Below are 6,704 nucleotides of genomic sequence, written 5' to 3'. Positions count from 1 at the left end.
GCTAGGGCAAGGTCTTTGATACCCCCAGATTGCAGGGACTGGAGTAGCAGGGAGTGATCAACAGTGTCGAATGCTGATGAGAGGTCTAGGAGGAGAAGGATAGTGTATTTTCCTTCGGCCTTGGCGAGTGTGAGGTCATTGACGACCTTGGTGAGAGCAGTCTCGGTGGAGTGGCCTGGCCGAAATCCTGATTGTAGGGGGCCAAACAGGGAGTTGGAGTCAAGGTAATGGGTCATGCGTTGGTGGACTAATCGCTCCAGGAGTTTAGATGCAAAAGGGAGTAAGGAGATGGGGCGGTAGCTGGATGGAAGTGAGGGGTCTAATGAGGGTTTTTTAAGTAGGGGAAGTACAGTGGCCTGTTTGAAGTCAGAGGGGAAGGTACCCGTGGAGAGGGAGAGGTTAAACAGAGTGGTGAGGACAGGAGCCAGAACAGGGAAGTGAGGACGGAGGCATTTGGATGGCACAGGGTCTAGGGGGCTGGAGGTGGCAGGAGAAGTGGCTAGGAGACGGCTGACTTGGTCCTCTGTGATAGGAGTAAAGGCAGTGAGTGGAGGGTGGGGTGGGGAATAGATATTGGTGGGAGAGGAAGAGGTGGTGGAGTGGAGGCATGAGATTTCCCGTCGGATGCTGGCTATTTTGTCGGTAAAGTGGGTGGACAGATCAGTGGCTGAGAGGGCGGAATTGGGGGGAGGAGTGGTGGGGTTAAGGAGGGAGTTGAAGCTGGCGAAGAGGCGCCGAGGGTTGGAGGCTTGAGATCCGATCAAGGCAGCAAAGTATTTTTGTTGTGTATTTAATCGTTTTATTGAATATGGGTTGCCATTTTGTGCATATATCCCCACCACCACCATAATCAGGTGGAGGGGTCCATCCTGGCCTCACATGGTTCTACCATTGTGAAGGCCAGTATTTGACCAAGAGAGCAACCGTTCCAGTCCATGTTGGACACCCCGAGTGGAGCCTGGTCTATCACCTCCACCTGCCTCCGGTGGTTGGTTTCCCCTGCTACAACCTACCTTTTGTGAGTAGGTTTTTCTATTCTAACATTCTGCCAAAATTAGGGATTCCACAGAAATTCTGATTTCCACCGATGCTGATTACTGAATCTGCGGATGTCTGATTTCTAGTTTCCAATTTCCGAGTAGTGTTTTTTTTTTTTTTTCCGCATTGTCTGATTGGTCCAATGCTTTCGAGTTCTGTGATTGGGCTCAGATGACCAAGTTGCGGGAATGTGGTATTTCTGCAAAAATCCGAGTTCCAATCGGCAATGCCGATTTCTGAGCTGAAATGCAGAAATGTCATTTCCGTGGAATCCGAATGGGCGTCCTTAGCCAAAATGAACAGGATTGACATTCCACCGACTTCTGCATAATCTCGATGCCTGCTGCTTGCGTGTGCTGGAGGCCTGGTACAGAGGTGTGGAGGCCACAGTCAAACGATTGGACAGATCCAGATGAAAAATATATATCACTGCTATATCCATTTCTCTGAAAGATTTATAAAGTTTAGATAAAACCCCTCTCCAGGCTCCATCATGGCTGTGCTAATGTCATTTTATATCATGTAGTTATTTGAAATTACAATGAGGGATGATACAATCTAAGCAATAATTTCCTTTAGAATTTGTGCCATCCGCCTGTGACGGTATTATTCATGTTCATTGATTCAAACATTATGATTGTCTACAACTGCTAAAGAAATATACCTATTACGGAATCAGAATACAATGGCGAGCAGGCAGGAGGCAAACGTATTGAATAAATTCTGTAATTTACCTCTCTGCTATCAATCGAAGCAGCGGGCTGAACTGTTCTGTATTATTAAGATGGCTGAATCTGTTCTAGGATAGAAAAAAATCTGCTATATAAGTGCACAATAATAATATGGTAGGACATTACACTATGACCATAGTAGGATTAGACTGTGAGCTCCTCTGAGGACAGTCAGTGACATGACTATGTACTCTGTAAAGTGCTGCAGAAGGTGTCAGTGCTATATAAATACATAATAATAATATGGTAGGACATTAGACTATGACAATGATAGGATTAGATTGTGAGCTCCTCTGAGGACAGTGAGTGACATGACTAGACGTATTTTTCGTACTATAAGACGCTCCTGACAATAAGACACAACTAGGTTTACAGGACAAAAAAACAGGGTAAAAAATATATATACTAAACCTGGTGCATCCATGGTGAAGGGGCATCTTGTGGATTATGTCCCCTTCTACCTCTTGTGTCTCCATGTGTCCTCCATTTGTCCCTCTGTATCCTCTGTATGGGCACAGTACAGGGAGTCTCCGATATTGCGGCAGGTTGGAGGTTGGTATTGGCAGGCGTTCACAAGTCAGGAACTTCCTGCATTTGGACTATAAGACGCAGTGACTCCCCCCCCCCCCCCCCCCCCCACACACACACACACACACACTTTTGGGGTAGAAAAAGTGAGTGTTTTAGTCCAAAAAATACAGTGTGCACTCTGTAATGTGCTGCAGAGATGTCAGTGTTAGGGCTGGTTCAGACGGATGCTTGCAGAATGTTTACTGCCAGCGTTCGGGGCTTGGCGTTAAACGCTCCCATTCAAGTAAATGGGAGAGTTTGTACCAAGCTTTTACACGCGTTTGCACGAACGCGGCGTTCGGGTCCCGATTTTCACTGGCGTTCAAGGAGCCCCTGGAAGCTACATGTTGCTTCCAGGGGCGGTTAACCGCGACGGGTAATGTCCCCCTAGGGGAAGAAAAAACGCGACCGCATCCGAACGCCATGCTAACGCTGCTGAAAGCCCGAACGCATTGCCGCCGCGACGCCAACGAACGCGACGCCTCCAAACGTCTGTCTGAACCAGCCCTTATATAAATGCATGATATTAGCCCATACTCTGCCTGCAGCATCTAATGACATAAACATTACATTCCTCAATGGACTCCCTTGTAAGGACATCAATACTTTTTTTTAAGCCTTTTATTCAAGGCAGCAAGGAAATGTGTTTTTTAATTAACAACTAAAGCAAACAAAAATTATGTATGTTTGCAACAGATCGGCTTTGAGGGAAGCAGCGCTGCTGAGGTGAGTATTCTATCTCAGTTTAGCCGAGTAAACAGGAGTATCTCAGGGAAATCCGATTATTTTCTTACTTTAATTAAGCGTCGCTTTTTCCGGCTTAGATGTGCATCAATTATTCAGGAATTGCTTGCTGTATCTCTACAAATGTGAGCAAGTGTGAACATGTGTTGTGGCAATCCTCCTGGAGGCTGCTGGGACTCTCGGCATCTGTGCCTGGGACACCCCGCGCCTTCTGCCGCGCCCGCACCCCGCTGCAGCCCGCCACAAGATCTGCCAAGGCAGGAAAACACCAGCACTTAAAGGGATGCTTGAGGGATAACTATACCTTTCCAGGAGACCTTTGCTTTAATCAGAATCAGAATCAATTTATTTTCGCCAAGTAAGTTTGCACCTACAAGGAATTTGTCTTGGCAGTTGCTTAACAAACACAAACAAAAACAATACAAGGACAGACAGTGTGAATATTACAAGTTAAGGACATTATAAGTATAGTGGCAGTAAGCAATGTGAGAATTGTTCATGTTTAGTTCTGTGCTGAAAACTTTCAGTCCTAGCAGCTCTAACGTGGTTCAGCATTAAGTATGGCTACCGCTTGAGGAAAAAAACTGTTCCTGTGTCTAGAGGTTTTGGTAGCGATTGACCGGAATCTTACCCCTGAAGGCAAGAGCTGGAAGATGGACTGAGCTGGGTGAGAGGGGCCAGAGGCAATTTTGGTTACTCTCTTTCTGCACCTGCTAGCGTAAAGATACTGCAGGGAAGGTAAGCTACAGCCAATTATCCTTTCTGCTGATCAGATGATGCGCTGCAGCCTCCCCTTTTCTAATGCTGAGCAGGAGCCGAACCATACAGTCATAGATGATGTTATGGTGGATTCGATGATTGCAGTGTAGAACTGCACCATTAGATTTTGAGGTAGGCCAAACTTTTTCAGCTGCCGCAGATGGTACATTCTCTGTTGTGCTTTCTTGACAATAGTGGCAGTGTTGTTGTCCCATTTTAAGTCGTTTGAGATCGTGGACCCAAGAAACTTGAATGACTCTACTTGGGTTATTGTGGATCCATTTATGGTTAAGGGGAGGTGCTGGGGGGAGATCTCCTAAAGTCTATTATCATCTCCATAGTTTTGAGAGCATTTAGTTCCAAGTTGTTGCTGCTGCACCAGGAGGAAAGCTGTCCCACCACATGCCTGTATGCAGACTCATCCCCGTTTTGAATGAGACCAACAACTGTTGTGTCGTCTGCAAACTTCAGAACCTTAACAGATGGATCTGTGGAGATGCAGTCATTGGTGTAAAGTGAGTAGAGCAGTGGGGAAAGCACACAGCCCTGAGGTGCACCAGTACTGACTGTCAGAGAGCTTGATGTGAGTTTACCAAGTCTAACACGCTGTCTTCTGTCGGTTAAGAAGTCGGTTATCCAATTGCAGAAGGATTCAGGTATGTGTAGCTGGGAGAGCTTGCTGTGCAGCAGTGATGGAATTATGGTATTAAATGCAGAGGCACAAATGCAGAGGCACATCTACAGCAAAAAAATAATTGAGTTTTAATACATACCTATGTAGATGGGAAGGCTTTGGATACCATAGAGCAGCGGTGTCAAACTCAAATACACAGTGGGCCTGAAAATTGGGACCATGTCGTGGGCTAACCTCAATGTCTACTGGCCAACTGCCTCCTTTATACAGCTGGCATCTAACGGACCACCTCCCTCCCCTATACAGTTCCATGGTGTCTAGTGTCTTTCTCTGTCCCCTATACAGTTCCCTGGTGTCTAGTGGACTACCTCCCACCCCTATACAGTTCCATGGTGTATAGTGACCCCCTCATTCCCCTATATAGTACCCTGGTGTCAAGTGCACCCTCCCCTATACAGTTCCCCGGTGTCTAGTGGACGACCTACCTCCTCTATACAGTTTCATGGTGTATAGTGGACCCCTCCTTCCCCTATACAGTCCCCTGGTGTCTAGTTTCACCTCTCACACCCCTATACAGTTCTCTGGTGTTTAGCGGACTACTTCCCTCCCCTATGCAGTTCCCTGGTGTCTAGTGGATGACCTCCCTCCCCTATACATTTCACTGGTGTGTAGTGGCCCCATACTTCCCCTGTAAAAGCTTTCCTCTCCCTGATTTACATTCTAAAACTTATCACATGGTGAAATTATTACTGCTGGCAGGTGATGTCAGTGGAAGGAGATGCTGCTTGCTTTTTTGGCAGTTGGAAACAGTGGTTATTTCCCACAATACAACAAGGCTCCCACAGTGTGATGTCAGCACCCTGGTCCTGACACCCCACTGTGGGAGGGGTTTCACCACAATATCAGCCATACAGACCCCCCTGATGATCTGTTTGGGAAAAGGAATACCTTTCTCATGGGAAAGGGGGTATCGGGATGAAGTTTAATTCTTGGTCACGGTTTCTTAACCAGTACCCTACAAGCTAACAAGATGGCGCCGTGTTCGGTCGCCTCGGCCACAGGGCTCCGGCCTTTTTCTTTTTTTCTCGCCTAACCCCTCGCCATGCACCCACCCGCCCTCCTAGACCCACCTGGGGAGGATGCGGGGACCTCGGGTGCGCATCGGCTGGCAGATCAGAGGTCGGACGCTTCCAGCCCACGTGTTCTGCTCCGCGGCGGTGATGGATGATGCCACGCGGCGGTGATGGCGGCGGGGACCTCGGGTGCGCATCAGCTGGCGGATCGGGAGGTCGGACGCTTCCAGCCCATGTGCTCTGCTCTGCTCCGCGGCGGTGATGGATCGCTGCGGCCGGGGGAGACGAGCAGCCAAGACATCGCTCGCTGCCCATGCTGCCTCCACGCCAACCACACTCCATCTCGGCTGCTGCCAGGGAGGCCACACGGTGGAAGAAGTCAGCTGCTCCTCCGGCACTGCTCCCGGCTGATCGGAGGCTGCCCGCCAAGGTCCAGGCCGCCGCTGTTGTACTGCCAATCAGCGGATCAGCACTCTGGGCTGTCTGGGGCCTTGCCAGGGACCAGGTCGTGCCTATTGAGGGAAACACGGCTGTTCCTCTGACGCACAGCCGACCAAGGCCACGGGGAGCCTCAGCCATGGAGACCCAGATGCTGCACAGAGAAAAGCCTCAGCCAGGGACTGTCCACTGCCGCTGTCCCGGAATGGCAGTTCTACCTGCTGTAGGTAGGCTACCATGCAGCCACAGAGGAGATGATGCTTCCCCCCTCCCAGTGGAGCTGGCTGCTGCGTCTGGGCATCGGTGTCCTGCCACCATCCTGCCACCACCAAAGGCAAACGCCCCTGGCCTGTCCACCACTGCTGCCCAGCCGGGGTGGCCCCGGCCCCACACCCACCACTGCTGCCCACCAAAGGTGCCCCCTGGCCCCACAGGGCCTCCGCTGTGTCTGCACCCTCATTACCCAGCCGTGCAGACTTGTAATCAGGAGCAGGCAACCTGGTCCGAGTGAACTCTGCTGTCCGCCCCCATCATGATGCCTCTCGGCTTTCTCAGTTTCTTTCTCTCTACTTTCGTGGACAAATCGGTAGCACCTGTCTTGTTGGGAGCGTGTCGCTGTGTAGCGTCCAGTGGCGAAGATGGCAGCGCTCATATCAGCTCTCAGGCTGCTCCTCCAGTCCCACTCTTTTCTGTTCCTGCTATCAGTGTATGCTTTGC

This window comes from Hyperolius riggenbachi, chromosome 5 (assembly GCF_040937935.1).
Source record: "Hyperolius riggenbachi isolate aHypRig1 chromosome 5, aHypRig1.pri, whole genome shotgun sequence".
NCBI lineage: Eukaryota > Metazoa > Chordata > Amphibia > Anura > Hyperoliidae > Hyperolius > Hyperolius riggenbachi.
Note: the sequence above shows the minus strand (reverse complement) of the source record.